The 21,011-nt window shown below is 37.6% G+C and overlaps 1 protein-coding gene across 1 annotated transcript in view; it reads left to right on the forward strand.

Annotated features, from left to right (window-relative positions):
• The window catches only part of METTL15 (methyltransferase like 15), a 262,696-nt gene that overhangs the window by 118,636 nt on the left and 123,049 nt on the right, over positions 1-21,011 (forward strand). The gene's annotated exons all lie outside the window — the stretch shown is intronic.

A 21,011-nucleotide genomic window follows, 5' to 3' on the forward strand; every position in this document is an offset into this window, starting at 1 on the left:
ACAATTTACAGCAATAGGCAAATACATTAAAAAAAAAAAAAAGAAGCAGCTGCAGCAAAATTAATGAACTAATTCAACACCTCCATCAAATAGAAAAAGAACAATAGTCTAATCCCACAGCTTCCAGAAGAAAGGAAATTTTAAGGACAAGCGCTGAAATGAAAGGGACAGAAAACAGAAAAACAATTGAAACCATCAATAAGACCAAGAGCTGGTTCTTCAAAAAGGCCAATAAAATAGACAGACCGTTAGCAAATTTAACAAAAGAGTGAGAAGACTCAAATCATTCAAATACGAAATGAAAGAGAGCATCACAAGAGAACCAGATGAAATTAAATTCTTAATAACAGAATATTATAAAAATATATTGTTCTTGTTGCTTGCCGTCAAGTCAAGCATGACTCATAGCAATCCTATGAACAAAATACCTGATTTGTTGTTTCTCAAAGTTCATGGAGTTTCTGGAGTCATGTTTAGAAAGTGGATGCCACTCTTGCTTTTAATATGAAAAGCTATACTCTGATAAATTTGAAAACCTAGAGGAAATGGACAAATTGCTAGAAGCTCACTCCCTACCCAGATCAACACAGACAAATGTAGAACACTTGAACAGACCATCACAAAAACAAAAGCCAACACTGAGCAGGCCAGTGGGGAAAACAAGAACAACAAAAAACTGCTGCAAAAAGTTCAGGCCCAGATAATTTCAGGACTGAATTCTACCAAATGTTCACAGACAAACTATTACCAATTCTACTTCAAAAAATAGAAAAGAAGAAACACTACCAGAGTCATTTTATGAAGCAAGCATAATTCTAATACCAAAACCAGGAAAAACCATCCCCATCCTCCTGACCCCACCCCAAAAGTGAAACCCCAAAACCAAACACCTAAGCCAATATATCTCATGAACATAAACACAAAAATTCTTAACAAAATCATGGCAAATAGATTACATCAGTATATGTATAAAAAAATAATTGATCATGACCAAGTGGGACTCAAGATGTATGTAAATTGGATGGTTCAACATAAGATAAACAATCAAAGTAACCAATCACATTAACAAAGCAAAGAACAAGAACCATGTGATTTTATCACCTGATGTAGAAAAGGATTTGGAAAAAATCCAACATGTCTTCCTGATTAAAACACTCATCATAGTAGAAATAGAAGGAAATTTCCTCAATCTAGGTCTATCACCTCATGGAGAAAAGGACTTTGACAAAAATCCAACACCCCTACCTAATTAAAACATTCAACATAATAGAAATAGAAGGGAATTTCCTCAATATGGGTCTATCACTTGATGTAGAAAAGGAAATCTAACACCTCCTGATTAAAACACTCAACATAATAGAAAAAGAATTCTCTCAATACAGGTCATAGTACATACTCAAAATCAAGAGCCAACGTCATTCTCAATGGTAAAAGACTAAAGGCATTCTTCTTGTGATCTGGGACCAGACAAGGATGTACACTATCACCACTTTTAGTCAGTATTGTATTAGAAATGCTTGCTAGGGCAACACAATGAAAGAAGGAAATAAAGCCATTGGAAACTATATTCTTGGGCCTCCAAATCCAGTGACTCCTTACTTTAATGTGTTTGGTTATAACTAAGAAGTTTTCATTACTTTGCCCCCTATGTTTTACTGTATTCATAGATAATATTTGCAGCTTATATTAATACATATACCTTCTTGTACCTGTTATTCTAGAACAGTATTGAAACTGTCATGAATAAAATGTGTTTAAAAATGAAATTGAGTAACATTTCTAAAGCACTTCGATTAAAGAACCCAATATAACATTACTTTTTATTTTTCCAAATATTTTCTACACATATAATAATTACTATAATCAATACCTATCTGACATGTGTTATTGTTGTATTTGTTCATGAGAACATGTATTCAGGTTATATTAACTGTATTATGTAGTTGACACAACCCTGCTTATTAAAACTGAGGAGGACCTGAAGTGCTTGCTGCAGAAGGTCAAGGACTGCAGCCTTCAATATGGATTGAAGCTCAACTTCAAGAAAACACAGATTCTCACCACTAGGACGATTGATTGACAGCATCATGATAGATGGTGAAGAGATTGTGATTGTTAACAGCTTCAGTTTGCTTGGTTCTACAATCAACATTTTTGGTATCAGGAGCCAGGAAGTTAAAAGACGAATTGCATTGGAAAGTCGGCTGTCAGAGACCTCCCCAAAGTACTGAAGAGCAACGATATCAGTCTGAAGACTAAGGTGTGCCTGATACAGGCCATGGTCCTTGCAGTTACTTGCTAAGCATCAGAAAGCTGGACAATGACTAGGGATGATAGAAGGAGAATTGATTCCTTTGAGCTGTGGTGCTGGAGAAAAGTACTGAATATTCTATGGACCGTTAGGAGAACAAACAAGTTTGTCCTGGAGAGAGTGAAGCCAGGCAGCTACTTGGAGGGAAGGATTTTGAAGCTTCATCTGACATACTTTGAACATGTTACAAGGCGGTTTCATTCCTTGGAGAGGGATGCTTGGGAGGCACAGCACAGGAGAGGAAGACCCTCAATGAGATAGATTGATTCAGTGACTGGGATAATGGGGAGGGGTGTGTTGGAGACAGTAAGATAGCCACAGAATAGAGCAGAGTTTAGGGCTATTGTACATAGGGTTACTATGAGTCTCAGGCGACTCAGTGGCACTTAACAACAATGATATAAAATATTTTTCTTATTAAAAGGGTTCTGTCATATTCATATTTTCCTGGTTGAAGGCCTCTGTAGAATGAACCTCATGGAGACTAACCATGCAGTATTATTTTTAGCTATTTCTGTCAATTCAACCATTGCACCTGAAAGCAGATCTAATTGCTGGGTTTTTTTATACATGGTTGGAACTTTTAATGTTATTCTTTGTTATACATAAGAGTTAAAACTACTCATAACAAATCAAGGGGTTTTTGTTGTTGTTAGGTGCTTTCGAGTTGAGTATGACTCCTTACAACCCTATGAACAGCATATCTGAATCTCGTCCTGTTCTGTGCTATCTCCACCTTTCTGACACACTAGATCCCATTGGGGCAGTCATCATGTCATTCCACCTGGTTCAGGGTCTTCTTCTCCTTAGCTGACCCTCCACCCTTCCAAGCATCATGTCCCTCTCCAAGGTATACCCCTTCCTAGCAACATGCCCAAAATATGTGAGTCAAAGCCTCATCATCCTTGCCTTCATCTTTTGGCAGTCCATCCATAACTCAAAGGCATCAATTAGTGCTGTCGAATCATTTGCAACTCATAGCGACCCTATGTACAGTAGCCCTGACGCCTGCTCTATCTATCCTGTGCCAACTTTACTGCTTCTGACACGCCTAATTAGGGTAAACATCCCGATTGTTGAATTTAATAGAATTGAATAACATATTTTTTTGTAAACAAGAGGAAGAGTAGGTTTTATTATGACAAAGATTTTTTTTTCCTTCATAAGTGGGAATAGGGTAGAATTGAAGCAACAAGATGAAATGTGCAGAATTTAGGCAGCGTGAGTCATCATGGTAATACCAATACTCTTAATAAAATGTGAAAAGAGATAAATTTAGTGCATTGATTGTTTTGTTTGTGGTATAACTTTTATATCCTTTTACATAAGCCCATATACTAGTTACAAATAAAACAAAATAAGCGCTTAGCAGACAAATTCTCAATAAAGCTTGACAAGACAATAATAAATTAAGAAGTTTGGTAGGAAAAAATAATGTTTGTTCAAAATGTTAGCTGGCTATAAAGTCATCCTTCTCTGCTCACAGTTACATGTTCTAATTTATTTCAGGGCTAGAAATGCATTGGTGTGACAAATGTCTACTTGTCAGCAGATAAGATAAAACATAGGTAAAGCCTGACAGAAATCAATGATAGTCCTGAGTGGTTCAGCACACAGTGATAGAACTATTGTTCTACCACTTTTCTTAACAATTACAATGTGTCAGTGAAATTCTATATGAGATAACTCTTTCTAGTGATTTTTTAAAGTCAAAATATACACATAAACTTGTCAGATAACTTACTCTTACTCAACATTTGCTTCATTAGTTATATCAAATGGACTCCCCTTTGCTGCTTCTTGGTAATGTCTAAGTAAAATCTCTTGGATGTCAGAGTATTCTCAAAGGCTATATAGTGTATTTTTCTCAAAGGCTATATAATTTAATATGTAGTGACAGCAATGCCTCATTTATTTAGTGTATCAGTATTAGAATGACGTAAAATTCTTAGAACATTATTGGAAAAAAAGCTTGAGATTACTACACATTGATGTTATTGTAATTGGTCAATCTTATGCTGATGTTATTATGATTGGGCAATTTACATTTGTTTCAGTTGTGATTTTGTTATCTTTTAAAATGTGCTCCTCAATTCATTGTTCCAGGTATATTGAAAGTAATTACATAATCAGTAGTATCACTTTTAGTTACCTAAAGATTCTCACCACTGGGCCAATTGGCAGCATCAGGATGGGTGGTGAAGAGATTGAGATTGTTCACAGCTTTAATTTGCTTAGCTCCACAGTCAACACTCTTAGCACCAGCAGCCAGGAAATTAAAAGATTTATTGCGATGGGAAACTCAGCTGTTAGAGGCCTTTTCAAAGTTCTGAAGGAAAATGGTGTCTCTCTGGAGACTAGGGTGCGTCTGATACAGGACATGGTCTTTGCAATCACTTGTTATGCATCAGGGCGTTGGACAATGACCAGGGAAGATAGGAGAATTGATGCTTTTGAGCTTTCCTGTTGGGGAAGAGTGTTGAGGGTACCATGGACTGCTAAGAAAACAAACAGATTCATCCTGGAGAGGGTTAAACGGCGCTGCTCCTTGGAAGCAAGGATTCTGAGACTTTATCTGACATACTTTGGTCATGTTTTAAGGAGAGTCAGGTTCTTGGAGGAGGACATCATGTTTGGGAAGGTGGAGGGCAGGCGCAGGAGGGGAAAGCCCTCTGGGAGGTGGATTGATTCGGTGACTTGGGCAAATCGGGATGGGTGTGTTGGAGACAATGAGATTGGCACAGGATAGAGCAGAGTTTAGAGCTGTTGTACATAGGGTTGCTATGAGTCACAAACGACTTAATGGCACTTAACAACAACAACAATTCATTCTTGATTGTGTGCTACTTCACAAAAGGGCTCAGTTTCAACCAGTTATATTTGGGAAAATAAGCATGTGTATTTCTTCTGTCATATTTATGCTTTCTTTATCATTAAATATTTTGTCCATAAAATCCTTCAGTGTTGTAGATTGTGACTTCAATTTTTTTTTTTTTTTTCATTCTTTCTGCTTAAAAAATGGCAAGCATACTTTTGTTTGGTGGATTTTGTTGTTTGGTTTTTGGGGTTTTTTTTAAACTCTAACACTTTGCTCATTTCCTTACAATACCTTGTCTTCTCAAGTTATCCTTTGAAATCTTCTGATCGTCTGCTTCACCATTTCTCCTTTTCTTTTGAGCTTTCTAAATTTTAGTGCAAGTTTCATAGTCTCTTTTGACATATTTTTTTTTCATTACAGCACATAACAACAACAACAACAATCTTCATAATGACCTTTTACTTCATTCATGGTTCATATACTTGATCATTCTTCATTTCCTATGGTCTTTAATCACTGGTGTTCAACACATCATGAAATCTGTTCTTCAAATGTTGTTACGTGCCATTGAGTCGTTTGCAACTCATAGCAACCCTATGTCCAACAACCCTAAACTCTGCTCTCTCCTGTGCCAGTCGCACTGTCTCCGATACATCCACCCAATTACCCCAGTCACTGAATCAATCCACCTCATAGAAGGCCTTCCCCTCCTGCACTGTCCCTCCAACCTCACAAGCATGATGTCCCTCTCCAGGGACTGGTCCCTCCTTACAACATGTCCAAGTATGCCAGATGAAGCCTCAGAATCTTTGCTTCCAAGGAGCAGCCTGGTTTAACCCTCTCCAGGATGAATCTGTTTGTTTTCTTAGCAGTCCATAGTATATTTAATACTCTTCTCTAGCACCGCAACTCAAAGGTATCAATTCTCCTTCTATCCTCCGTAGTCATTTCCAACTCTCTGATGCATAACAAGTGATTGCAAAGGCCATGTCCTGTATCAGACGCACCTTAGTCTCCAGAGAGACGCCATTTCTCTTCAGTACTTTGGAGAGGTTCCTAACAGCTGAGTTTCCCATTGCAATAAATCTTTTCATTTCCTGGCTGCTGGTGCCAAGAATGTTGACTGTGGAGCCAAGCTAAGTAAAGCTGTGAACAATCTCGATCTCTTCACCACCCATCCTGATGCTGCCAATTGGTCCAATGGCAAGAATCTTTGTCTTCTTGACATTGATCCTCAAAACATACTGAAGGCTGCAGTCCTTCACCCTCTGCAGCAAACGCTTCAGGTCCTCCTCAGTTTCAGCAAGCAGGGTTGTGTCATCTGCATAACGCAGATTGTTGATAGATCTTCACCAGTCCTGCCCCCAAGTTTCTCCTCATAGAGCCCAGCCCCCCGGATGATCTGTTCCGCATACAGGTTGAAAAGGTATAGAGACAGGACACATCCCTGGCACACGGCCTTCCCAATTTTGAACCATGCTGTGTTTCCTTGCTCTTGTCTGATGACTGCCCCTAGTACCACGACCCCTTTGTTTTTATTTTGTACAGCTTCAGGTTGAACTTACACATGGATAGTTTTTCCATACTTATACAATCTGTATGCAGAATAAATCATTGAAGAAGCTGCACTGAAAGAAGAAGTATGTGGTGTCAGGAATGGAGGAAGATGCATCAACAACCCCCATTATGCAGATGACATAATTTGCTTGCAGAAGGTAAGGAAGACTAAATGTAATTATTGAAGAAGCCAAAGACTACAGCCTTCAATATGGCTTACATCTTCACATCAAGAAAAAAAAATCCTCACAACAGGCGTTATAAGGAACATCATAAAAAACAGAGAAAGGATTGAAGTTGTTAAGGATTTCGTTTTCCTTGGGTTCACAGTAAACACCCATAGTAGCAACAATCAAGAAATCAAAAGACCTGTTGCTTTGTGAAAAATCAAGGAATTTGCTAAAGTGCTATGGAGCAAAGATAGGAATTTAAAGACTAATCCAAAGAAAAATGCAACAATGAATGATTGGAATCCCCAAGTCTCTGTAAACTTTCATTAAAATTAATAATAATAAAAGGGGGGAGACTAACCCAAGTTTTGGCATTTTCAAGGTGCTTCTTCTGCTTCTGAATATTGGACAAGGGACAAGGAAGACCACAAAAGAACTGTTGCCTTTGAATTGTGCCACTGGTAGAGTATTTTGGACTGTCAAAAGAACAAACCAAATCTGTCTTGGAGGCGTGTAACCTGGGTGCCTTTTAGACGGAAGTATGGTGAAACTCTCTCACTTTCACTGTTGTCTGAAGGGGTCAGGTCTTGAAAATAGGCATTATGCTGTGAAAGTTAGAGAGGATAAGTGGAAGAGAGGACAAAAATGATAGATTGACACAGTGACTCTAACATGAGTTTAAGCTTGACAGAGATCATGAGGATATTCAAAATAAAGTTCAAATCTGTTGTTTACATTGGCACTACAAGTCATCTTTAGCTCAACACACTTTAAAACAGCAACACCTATACAAAGAATTTTAAAATAGAGTTAGTTGTAATTGTTGCAGTTGTGATACCATCATCATAAACTGTATATCTTCATCAGGATTAAAGAGCAGGATCAAGATCAATCTAAGGCTGATCTTTCTGAGGTGGAGGTCAAATATTCTTACACTCTGGTGGCTTAGTGGTAAGGAATTGAGCTGTCAACCCAAAAGGCTGCGCTTTGAATCCACTAGCAGCTCTGCAGGAGAAAGATGATCAATCTCTTCCTGTGCAGTTTGCAGCCTCTGAAAATCCACTAGAGGGTCAGCTATGAGTTGATTCCAACTCACTGGTATTCAACAACTCAGGTCATTTTACCAGTTCTGACACTAGTGGTACTTTCTCCTTCTCTTCTAGTCTCAGTAATCTGTGACAGTGACTATGCAAAATTTACAGAATATAATGAAGTGATTTCTTAAGGAGCACAATTTGGGGTTAGGATCAAAAAACCATGTAGTCAAGCTCTCCCTCCTTCAGCACAGAACAGTTTTCTTAGCTCCTTTTCCCTGTGCTAGGTAACTTCCTCTCAGTTGCCTGAGGATGGGCCTTCTCTGTGCCCTGCTGGTCAGGCTCTTCCAGGCCCTGCTTTCTGTTAATACCAGTTCTGCTGGTCAGCCTCCTCAGGGCCTCTTGTCCCTTTACCTTGGCAGCTCTCTTAGCAGTTTCCCGTTAACATCTCTTTTAGGAGGTCCCTTGCATTCTCCCTTTTTCTCTCTGTTTCCCGCTACTTCTTTTCCTGCTTTTTTCAGCTAGCCAACCTATATGGGATTGACTGCATAAAAACTCAAACTCCTTGTTATTGTGTTTGTGTATGTGCATATAAAATGAATGAGTAATGCAGATATTTGGCAAAACAATCATTCAACTAATGTAAGATGCTATTATTCATATTATTTCTCTTTCCTTTTGCCAGTTCAACCTCTTATTTCGACTTACCTGGGTATTCTATCTATAATAGTCTAAGCCTTTTGCTTCACCATATTCTTAAACCCTACCTCGTGTTCATTTTCCAGATTTCTCACCGATTGCTTTTTGGTGTGTGTTGGTGGTTTGTTTTTTTTTTGTTTTTTTTTCTTTTTTTTTTTTTTGTGTTGGTGTTTTTTGTGTTTTGTTTTTTTATTTTGTAATGAAAAAACATCCTTAGTATTGTTCATTATCAGGATATAAGATAATAGGATTCTGTAATAGGAATTCTACAATAAAAATCATAGAAGACGAAGATCCTCACCACTGGGCAAATTGGCAGCACCATGATATATGGAGAAGAGATTGAGGTTGTTAAAAATTATAGCTTGCCCGGCTCCACAATCAATGCCTTTGGTACCAGCAGTCAGGGAATCAAAAGACTAATTGCATTTGGAAAATCTACTGTCAGGAACCTCTCCAGAGTGCTGAAAAGCAGTGATTCCAGTCTAGAGTAATCCAGGCCATGGTCTTAACAATTACTTGTTATGCCTCTTAGATGTGGGAAACAACTAAGGATGACAGAAGAAGAATCGATGTCTTTGAATTGTGGTGCTGGAGAAAAGTCTTGAACATACCATGGATTGCCAAGAAATCAAATCGGTCTTTTTTGGAGAGGGTGAAACCAAGTCTCTCCTTGGAGGACAGGATTTTGAAGCTCTGTCTCACATACTTTGGGCACATGGCCAGGAGAGACCAGTCCTTGGAGAAGGACATCATGCTCAGAAGGGTGAAGAGACAGCACAGGAGAGAAAGACCCCAGAGGAAATGGATTGATACAGTAACTGGGGCAATGGGGGGTTGGAGTATCAGAATTAGTGAGACTGGCTCAGGACAGGGCAGGCTTCAGCGATTCTGTTCATAGGGTCGCTGTGGGTTTCAGGTGATTTGATGGCATGTAATAACAACAACAACAATAATAGAATTATAGATCTGATAATAGGGTTAAAATTATTTATCCTGGTTTTTAAGGACTGCCACTGTTTGCTTCACGCTACATTTCCTGCATCATATCTTCCCCCTTCCCTGAATCTAACATGAGTATTAAAACTCAAGGAATGGAACAGCTATTAAAACAGTTTCTGGCATATGCATGAAACAAACCAGAAGAACTCTTTTCTATTGGATAGATTTCAACCCCTAATGGCCCTATATATTGGGACAGTAGAACTGTCCCAAATTTTTCCAAGACTTTCTGTCATCTCTATGGATTAAGACTGCCACACCTTTTCTATCATGGAGTGGGGAGATAGTACATTCAAACTACCAGCGTTTACTGCTGATAAGCCACTGTTTAACCACTGTGCACTCAGAGCTTATTGCCATACCCATGTCTTCCATCTCCCCCTTTTTATCATTTTAAAAATCTTCAATTCTAGTGAAATTTGTTCCCCCTTTATTTGACACGTCCTTCCCTGCATGTTTACCTTTGCTAATGAATAATTCCTTTGGGTTTTACTAATATATTTATTCAGGACACCTATATTGGTTATTTCTTATGTGCCATGTGCTATACTTAGAACCGAAGACATAAATGTTTAGTGTACTTTTCAGATTTAGTGTACTTTTCAGATTTCTAGAATGAACAAGCAATATATTAAAATATCAAGTCTGTGAGAGTGAAAATTTAATGAGAGCAAGAGCTCTGTGTATTTCTGTCTTCTGTACTGTCTGCACCTCTTCGAACATTCACATGGGCATAGTATTGTTGATGGTGCTGTTGAGTCAACAACAGATCTGAACCTTGTGCTATCCTCTACCATTCTCCTGATCTCTATCATGCTTAAGCCCATTGTAGTAGTCACTGTCATCCATCTTGTTGAGAGTCTTTCCCTCTTTCTCTGACCTTTCATGATCTCTATCTCCAAGGATTGATTCATCCTTAGACTACCCAAAGTCAATGAGATGAAGTTCAGTGTTCTAAATAGCACACTGATTGCCCTACCTCCAGACAGATGGATTTGTTCTTTTGGCAGTCCATGGTATATTTAGTACACTTTTTCAACACCACAATTCAAAAAGCACTGATTTTTGTGGTGGTGGTGATTTTTGTTTGTTTTTTTAAATTCATTGTCCAACTTTCTGAAGTGCATATAAAGCAATTGAAAATACCATGGCTTGGATCAAATGCACTTTAGTCTTTACACTGATATCCTTGATAGCAGATTTCTTTTCATTGCAACACATCATTTGATTTCGTGACTGCTGCTACCATGGATGTTGATTGTGGATCCAGGTAAAATTACATCATTGACAGCTTCAACCTCTTATCCATCTATCATGGATTTTTTTCTTACTGGTACAGGGATGAGGGTTTTTGTTTTCTTGATGTTGAAGTGTAAACCGTTTGAGTTGTTTATTTTTCAGTAAGTACTTCAAGTCATCTTTCCTTCCTGCAAGCAAGGTTGTATCATCTGCCTTATACAGGTGGTTTTAATGAATTATCCTCTGTTTTTGATGCCACATTCTTCTTCATAGTGTCCAGCCTCTCTAATGATTTGTCTAGCATCCAGATTGAATAGTACGGAGAAAAGGTAGAACACTGGCACACACATTTCCTGATTTTAAACAAAACACAAATAAACATCTTCTTTGTATTTTATGCTTTCATCCAAGATCCATCTCATAGCAGCAATGATAACCCTGGTGTCATGGCCTCTCCTAAATCTAGCTTGAATTTCTGGCTGTTCTCTGTCAATGTATTGTTCCAGTTGAGTTTTTAATAAAAGAATTTTTAGCAATGATAATTTCTGTGAGTCAAAAGCAGTGCAACAGCAGTGAGTTTAGTCTGACCTGATGTGTATGCTACTGTTAGAATACATTTCCTTGTAGAACTTTATTTATGTTCTTTTGTATTGCTGATTCCTGGCTGCTGATAGTATTTGTGGTGAGCTTTGATGTAATAATCATTAGAGAGAGTTGTGCTACTAGCTCACAGGCTGTGCTGTCATCTATGGTGGCTCAGACCTACAAGTGGCTCCACAGGAGAAAGATACAAATCCTCCTGTTGGTTCTTGCAACCTCAGAAACCCAATGGAGGTTGTGATTTAAAGCTTTTAAAAATTCCTTGTTAGGTTATTATGAGTTACAACCAACAGAAGATAGTGACTGAGTGAATGTTATAGTTTTTGTTTTGCATATCTGAATTCCTTCACCGGCCTCTAAGGCCCATACATTAATATCTTTGATTTACTTCTGTACCTTATGTATTAACTGCTCAATAAGTATAATATTATTATCTTCTATTTTAATTTTATTTTTAGTAACTCTTAAGAAAACTGGAAATTTCCTTTTACCTCCTGATACATAACATAGAAATATAGGCATATATCTGAGAAATTTCAGCATTCGAAAAGGAAACAATTTATAACCAGAAGAAGTGTAACCAAAATTCTTTCAATAGCACTTTAATTTTTTTAAAAAAAGCAAAATTAGTAATTTCTAGAAAAGAAAATGCACAGAGGGAGAGATTTCAAAGTGAAATAAGGCCATATTATTTCCAAATTGAGATGCTAACTTACTATTAAAAATCTTGCACAGATTGGAAATGACTAATCAACATTAAAATATGAAATTGGAAAATCTACCCTTGTATTGTTCATGAGTAAAATATTTTTATGTCCAATTTTAACAGTGTTATTCCTGCTTGAAAATTTAAACAATTAAAATTTTGGATGGGGAAAAAAGAAATCACATAATTATCTAGTCTTTGTAAGATAAATTCCTTTAATTTTTTCCATTTCTGCCTTCATAGAGGAGCCTTAGCTTGGTGTTTTTGTTTAGTTCCAACACGTCAGTTCCTGTTCATAATAACCCTATCAGGTAGTCAAAGATTTTAAAATTTGAGAGATTGAATAGTGTATTATAGAAAGATAGAAAGTATGCATGATAAGAGTTAATCTTGGATCGTTTCTACAGGTTTTCCGGCACTGCCTATCCATAGCCCTAGAATTCTACCTTTTTATTTTTTTGAAAGAATTTATTATAAATCACAATTCCTCTGTGTCCTGACATATTGAGAAAAGACCAGTAAAGGGGCTTTCTGTGGACATTTTAAAATAAATGGTCTTTCTGTATCTAATTCTAATTTTTTTTTAAAAATTCAAGGTGAGTGTGCAAACTGTAACCTGTCAAGAAGTCAGTCTTCTACTTGTTGCTATTAGAAATAATGAACAGAAATTTATACTACAAAACAATTGTACAAATTGTATTGGGGAATTAATTTAATGTTTATAAAAGCTTAAAAATAGAGTAGAAGAATGATAATTGTTCTTAACCATTAAAAGCTTAGAGAGCAAAGTTCCCACATATGTCAACTTTCACATTAAGAAAAAATAAAACTTTTTTAAAGAAGTGTTGTTATTTCAGTGTGATTATATAATTCCAATGGGGGAGTATTATGAAATGAAGTAGAAAGTACACAAGATCTGCGCTTCAGTATTAGTTTTGCCCTCAACTAGCTACCAGATAACTTCTCCAGGCCTCGGTCTCCTCATAAGTGAAATGAGGGGGTGGAATAAATAGTCTGTTAGGTCCTTCTCAGCTCTGAAATTTTGTGTCTTTACTCTGTCCATATCTGATGCACAGCTATAGCTCAACTTTTGAAGTATGAGTCATCTTGGAGGAAGTAAGTGGAATATAATCATTTCTATGATATTTAGAAGACCATGGAGATAAAAATGTCATTTAGTATTTGATTAAAAAGAGCCAAACTAAAATGAGATGTTTATTTTCTTATTTCAAATGTAAAGGAGATTTATCAGCTAATAAAAACATAATTTTACAGAGTTTAATAAGTACGATTAAAGTCAGATGATTATTGATGTTGTAAAAGTGTTAGTTCATTAAAAAACAAATTTATACTAGTTAGACTACATTGATGCTAAATTACTTAAAAGATAGACATCATGAGCTGGGAAAACATACATACATTCATTAGTCCTGTGAGCATTTTATGTTCTGTGTGTTGAAGAATAATTCTGAATGTATTTGTACAAATGATCACTGCTATAGTCAACATAGATAATTTAGAAGGCTGGCTTTCTTTTTGTATATCACATGATTAAGCATATGTACTAAGCATCTACTACTGTGCTCTGAGATTATCATATTGCAATGTAGGCAGTGTTAGAAGATGTACTCATGTGTCTTCTTCCTAAAATTCTAGTTTTAGGGGTTTAGTTTCTTTGTTTGTATCACCTTCATTTTCATTCTAACTCTGTAATATTCCTGTGGCAAGAAGTCATTAGTGTGTGTCATTACCTGCACCATCCAGAGGTTTCTTGAGGCCCAGCGTGATTTTACTACCTTGTTTACTCACTTGGTTTCTGTAGTGCTGTTTTTGTTCTAACTTGTGTAGACTCATTGCTAACAAAGGCCCTACTGCTTCTATGCTACAAAGACGCAGACAAATATGACATTGGGAACCCTTTGCTAGAGAATGCATCCTCCCTTAGATCATCAAGCCTGCCATGTTTGTGGAGTTTTTATCATCTATCAATCACTTCATTGGTTGTCCTGCTGCCTTCTTGGATTTTATCCACTTTTTTTTTCTATCTCTCATCTACTCAGTACGGGGATATCTCTCGCCTTTCCATAAGAAAATTCCCTATCAAGGATAATTAGCGTTATACTTTTCTGAGGGTTGTAAATTTTTTTTATTGCTAAAAGATAGAAATGTGTTTTTTTGAGAGTTTCTGCTTTCTGCCATAAAAAAATCCATATAACATATATTCTGAAGCTCTAGATATGTAATTTATTGCTTGAAAAGGGAAAATAGAGAAAATAATTGTTTATGCATACCCATGCAACATACAAACCTTCATCAAAAGTTATCCTGCCATAGAAGGAAACTGAAGTTCCTGTGTGGTAATTGATCTATTAAAATACCTAAGCTTTGCTTTTCTTATTATTTAAAACTCTCTAACATGTTTTTTATACTGTTAGCTCTTCTTTCCTGACTTTCCACCTCTTCTCTAGTCTTGCTTTCAGAGAAAACATGGAATTTAGAGTTTAGGAGACCTGGTTTTTAGAGATACCTTTCCTCACATAAGTGACCTTAAGTCACACTATCTGTATTAGGTTTTGCTTGTCAAGATGAAGATCATTTCCCTTGTCCATGATATTATATGACTTTTGTTAAACCAGGTTGGGAAAACAGACATTCTCCTCTTAGGCAATTTACAGCTTCTGAAAATCCACCTGAATGGTGATCTATGAGTTGGTTCTTACTCAAGGGAAATTAATTTGAGTTTTGGTTTTTAGTATACCATAAAGCAAAGTACAAAGCTAGCCTTTATTGACTTAATACAAAGTTATTTAGGAAAGAGCACAGGTTTTAGCACCAGATTTGCCAGAAATCAATTTCGGCTTTTACAACTTGTAAGCTAAGTGAAACTTTATTTTCTTTATACTTAAAGTATTAATGGCAACACCTGCTTCATGATTAGGGAGCTCTGGTGGCCTAATGGTTAGGAAGCTGTGCTGCAATCCCAGTGACACACAGTTTGAATCCACCAGCTGCTCCATGGAAGAAAGATGGGCAATCTCCTCTTGTGCTGTTAACACGGTGCCACAAATGACAGCAAATGTGTTTCTAAGCATGGTCATCAATGTAAAAAGTGTGTGGCAACATGTTAACTGCCTCTGAAAACTCACTAAATGGACAGCTATAGGCCACTTCTAACTTGACAGTAAGCAAAAATGACTTCATAATTAGGAGGAAGAAATAAGCTAATCTTAAATTTGTGAGGTAAAAAGTGGTATTCTTGATCTTTAATTCTTAGATAAGGAAATTGAAGCTCAGGCAGTTAAAACTATTTTACTAGAAATATATAGATGGGTGATAAAGAGTTGCAGTGCCAACCCAAAGGAAAGCAGTTTGAATCCCCAGCTACTCTGTGGAAGAAAGACAGGCAATTACCTCGTATTTGATTCACTGCCTCTAATAACCTGCTGGTGGGTCACCTATGAGTCAGTTCCAAATCACTAGTACATAGCAACATATAGTAATGAAGGGAACTCTACTGGTTGAGTGAGTAAGGGGTTGCACTGCCAACCCAAAAAGCAGGCAACTCAAGTCTACCAGCTATTCCATGGGAAAAAGATGAGCAACCTCCTGTGTAATTTAGTCTCTGGAAACCTGCTGGAAGGTCAATTATGATTTGCTTCTTACTTGATGACAAAGAAAAACTTCATTTGAATAGTAAGGGAACCTTAGTGACACGGTGGTTAAGAGCTTGCATGCTAACTGAAAGATCAGTGGTTCAGACCCACTACCTCCTCTGCTGGAGAAAGAAATGGCACTCCCCTACTGTAAAGATTTACAGGCTCAGAAATTCTATTGGACCATTTTATTATGTAATGCAGGTTTGCTATGAGTTGGAATCTATTTAATAGCACTGAGTTTTTGTTTCATAAGCAAAATTAACAGAATAAACTCCAGCATTAAATTTTTATTTTCATACCTTTAGGTACATTATATGAGACAATTTCAAAGAACTCACACTAAAGCCAAACTCAAAACCATCTGGTAGCTTTCATCTCATAGTGTTCTCCATTACATTTCCAAGGATTTAAATCTTAGTGAGGGAACTTTCCATTCTCATCCAAGGAGTGCTCATTGGATTCAAACCTCTGGAGACACATGGCCTTTGAGTTAGATAGAAGCACAGTGTGCATGCTACAGACTATGCCACCAGGTAACTCATTTCAAAGAATGTGTTTCAAATATATATATAGAATATCAGATATCTATTTGAAATTCATTTGTAAATGAACTGAAGGAGCTCTGGTGACTTTCCATTCTGGCAGGTGAAGTATTCTGAAAAAGTCTAAGAGGCTGAGTTGACTTAGTTTAGTTCTTCTTTTAATGCTATTCCTTTCTTCAAATTTGTTAACAGTTTTATGTTAATTGTTTAGGAAATGTATTGCATTGGGAAAGTGTAGTCAGAGACCTCTACAAATTATTGAGGACCAATGATGTCATTTTAAGGATTAAATTGTGTCTGGTTCAAGTTGAGGTCTGCATCTGAGAGTTGGACAGTGAATAAGGATGACAGAAGAAGAGTGCTAAAGATCCTGTGGACTTCCAAAAGTACATATAGATAGTATTGGAGAAGGTGCAGCCAGAGGGCTCCTTGGAGGCATAGATGACAAAGCTTCATCTCATACTTTGAACATGTTCGTAGGAGAGGCTATTTCTCAGAAAAAGACACGTGCTTAGGAAGGTAGAGGGACGGTGAAGAAGAGAAAGACCCTCAACCAGGTGAATTGACAAAGTGACTGCAGCAATGGGTTTGAGTGTGTCAGAGGTTAGGAGGATGGCACAGAATAGGACAGTGTCCAGAGCTATTATTCATAGGATTGTTCTGGCTCTTAAGTTAGCTAGACCTAACAACAGCAACAACAAAATCACACATGAAGAGACTTCCTTTCCTTCTATGGTGCAACTGGTGGATTTAAACCATCTAACTTTGGAATTCCAGCAGAATTTCTTACCAGAAGGCCACCAGAGTAGTTATATGGTACTGCTATTATAGAAGTAATGTACTGCTGGTATATTAGAAATACAAATGAATGACTTGAACAGAAATATATTTTCTATAGTTTAAAGAATTAAAAATTTCAATTCAGGGTACTAGTTTTAGGACAGATTTTCCTTCTCTGTTGACCCACAGTTTAGAGGGAATTTCCTTGTCTCTTTTCAGCATCAGTAAAGCTCCCATTTCTTAGCATCTTGAGTCTTGGACTTCCTGTGTTAAGAAAGATCTCAGTATAGGGACTTCTGTCCTAGGGTCATACTCTACCCTGGCAATAGCAAAATTACCTGGCTGTCTGCTTTTTCCTTTCATTTTCCTTCTTCTAAGATAAAAGTTGCAGCCTGTGCCACAGGAAAACTCCCCTCACATTGCATCTGAGCTGTGATAGAAACACTCAAAATCCTGTTGTTTTGGTTGTTAGGTAGCATCAAATTACCTACAACTCATCTATGAACAGATCTAAACCTTTCTCTTTCCTGTGCCAATACTGTCACTGTGTGTGGAGTTTATTTTTCACTGTGTATTTTACTAGCCATTATTTGATTTTGCTATGTAAATGGGCAGGAATATGTGAATCTACAAGGGGAGTAGCTGATCTTGCTATTGAATTGAGCAAGCCAGAGTGAAGGACAAATAGATCTTCTGGTGCCATTAAAGAGAAAGCAAGACATTGTAGAACAGCCCCCCTGCTCCAGCAACAACTATAGCCAAACTGGAGACCTGCTATGAGATGGGACCTGGGGAGTGGGAAAGCCAGCATTGGCAAAACAGAACTTTTTTTGACAAGTGAGAGTGGAAAGCCAATGTTGACAGGACTGAGAACTTGGGAACCACTAGTCTGAAGGCCCAAAGCTGAGGTGACTGTATGCACATTTTGGGAGCTATCTTGACTGTATTCTATTATTAATCTGGATTATAACCTTTTGACGTCTGCAATATGGTTCTCTTTGGTCTGTGCACTATCACATCAGATTTTGGACCCAGCAAAGCAGTAAGATTGGTGTTGAGATGAGTAGAAAGAGGTAAGGGATTGTGGGTGGCATGTCTGACCTCATGGAAATTGGTTTGGTGCTATTGATGCTGTTGATGGGGACACTTCCCCTTTGTGAAGCTGGTAAAGCTTAGATATGTTTGTCCGCATGTGGCCCTTCCTCTTTTTACACTTGTCAACCCATCTTGTTTAGGGTCTTCCCTTTTTCTGGTCCTCCACCTGTCCCAGCATAACGTCCTTTTGCAAAGACTGACCTCTTCTGACAAGATGTCAAAAGTATATGAGATGAAGTTTTTCCCATCTTTGTCTCTAAGAAGCACCCTCTTTGCATTTCCTCGAAGACAGACCTGTTTGCTCTTTTGGCAGTACATGGGATTATTCATAACTCTTCTCCAACACCACAACTCAACGGCATCAGTTTCTTTTCTGCCATCCTTTTTTATTGTCCAACTTTCACATATGTAAAAGGTAACTGAAAGGCCAAATAAATTGGATCATACGTATTTTAGTCTTTAAACTGAAATTCTTGCTCTTTTTCACTTTGAAGACCTCTTTGACATCATACTTTCCAATACAGTGTTGTTTGATTTCTTGCTTGCTATAACCCTGGATATTCATTTTGGATCCAAGTGAAATACAGCAGTTGACAACATCATTCTTTTCTACATCCATTACAAGATTACTGAGAATCGGAGTCCAGTAAAATTGGCAGAACATAGTATCAGAGAACATAGTTCAGTTCTGTGACAATATATATCGCAGACCTTTTACCAATTCAAATTTTTACAGATGTACATTATATTGATATAAATGTTCTTGAGTATCTTTATATTCCTATTAAGAATTTAGAGGTATTAAGAAAGCAAGCCACTTTTGTGACTGAGCTATTTCACTCAACAATAATGATCTGCAGAGTCACCCATGCTGGGTAAATTTTTTAAATTCATTGTTTTTCAGTGCTGTATAGTATCCCACTGTGTGAATATACTACATTTTTTCCTATCCATTCATTGGTTGATGGGCACTTGAATTGCTTCCATATCTTTGCAAATGTAAATAATGCAGCAATAAACATGGGTGTGAATATATATTATTTGAATATTTCTTATGGTTTCTTTAATATATATTACGTTGATGGTATACCAGTTGACATATTTCAACTGACAGATACTGCCCTAGATGTGCTCACTAGGTTATGTCAAGAAATCTGGAGGACAACCACTTAGCCAACTGACTGGAAGAAATCTGTATTTTTTTTTCCATTACAAAGAAAGGTGATCTAACAGAGTGTGGACATTATTGAACAGTATCATTGATGTCACATACAAGCAAGATTCTGCTGAAGATTATCCAAAAATGACTGGAACAGCACATCAGCGAACTGCCAGAAGTGTAGGCTCGGTTTAGAAGGGGTCATGGTCCTAGATGAATCTTGGCTGAAAGCAGGGAATACCAGAGGAATGTCTATGTATGTTTTATTGATTATGCAAAGATGTTTGACTATGTGGACCATAACAAACTGTGGCTAACTCTGAGAAGAATGGGAATTCCAGAACACTTAATTGTGCTAATGCGAAACCTATACTTGGACCAGGAGACCGTAGTCAGAACAGAGCAAGGAAACACTGCATGATTCAAAATTGGCAAGGGATATGTCCTTACTCTGTACCGTTTAACCTATATGCAGAACAGATTATACAGGAGACTGGGCTGTATGAGGAGAAGTATAGCATCAGGATTGGAGGAAGATTCATCAACAATCTGCGTAATGCAGATGACACAACTCTGCTTGCTGAAACTGAGGAGGGCCTGAAGCGCTTGCTGCAGAGGGTCAAGGACGGCGGCCTTCAATATGGATTGATATTCAATATCAAGAAAACAAAGATTCTCACCACTGGGACAATTGGCAGCATCAGGATTGATGGTGAAGAAATTGAGATTGTTAACAGCTTTAGTTTGCTTTGCTCCACAGTCAACATTCTTGGCACCAGCAGCCAGGAAATTAAAAGACATATTATGCCGGGAAAGTTAGAGACCTCTCCAAAGTAATGAAGAGCCAGTTATGTCATTCTGAAGATTAAGGTGCACCTGATACAGGCCATGGTCTTTGAAATCACTTGCTATGCATCAGAGAGTTGTACAATGTAGGGAGGACAGAAGGAGAATTGATGCCTTTGAGCTGTGATGTTGGAGAAAAGTATTGGATATACTATGGACTGCTAAGAAAACAAACAGGTTCCTTTTAGAGAGGATTAAACCAGGCTACTTCTTGGAGGCAAGGATTCTGAAGCTTCATCTGACATGCTTTGGACATGTTGCAAGGAGGAACAGTCCTTGGAGAGGGACATCATCCTTGGGAGGATGGAAGGACAGCACAGGAGAGGAAGACCCTCTATGAGGTGGATTGATTCAGTGACTGGGGTAATCGGGGTAGATGTGTCAGTGAAATCGGCACAGGATAGAGCAGGGTTTGGGGCTGTTGTACACAGGGTCGCTATGAGTCACAGGTGATTTGATGACACATAACAACAATAGCAACAACAACAAGGTATATTCCCAGTAGTGGCATTGCTGGGTCAAATGATATTCTAATTTTTTGGAGAAAGCACCAAACCACTTTTCATAGTGTTGCACCATTTTATATTCCCAGAACTTGAATCTCTCCACAGCCTTGTCAGCATTTATTGTTTGCTGCTCTGTGAATGTTTGCTATCATTACTAGGGTGAAGTTATATCACATAGCACCACTCTTACAAAGCAAGTCTGACATGAGGGTTTGGGATGAGAGTAGGATATGAGTGGATATGTAATGAACATTGCACTGGAATAGATGAAGAAAACAACTGTTTAAAGGA

The sequence above is a fragment of the Elephantulus edwardii genome, unplaced genomic scaffold, assembly GCF_000299155.1.
Source record: "Elephantulus edwardii isolate Elephantulus edwardi_28Jun2011 unplaced genomic scaffold, EleEdw1.0 scaffold00029, whole genome shotgun sequence".
NCBI lineage: Eukaryota > Metazoa > Chordata > Mammalia > Macroscelidea > Macroscelididae > Elephantulus > Elephantulus edwardii.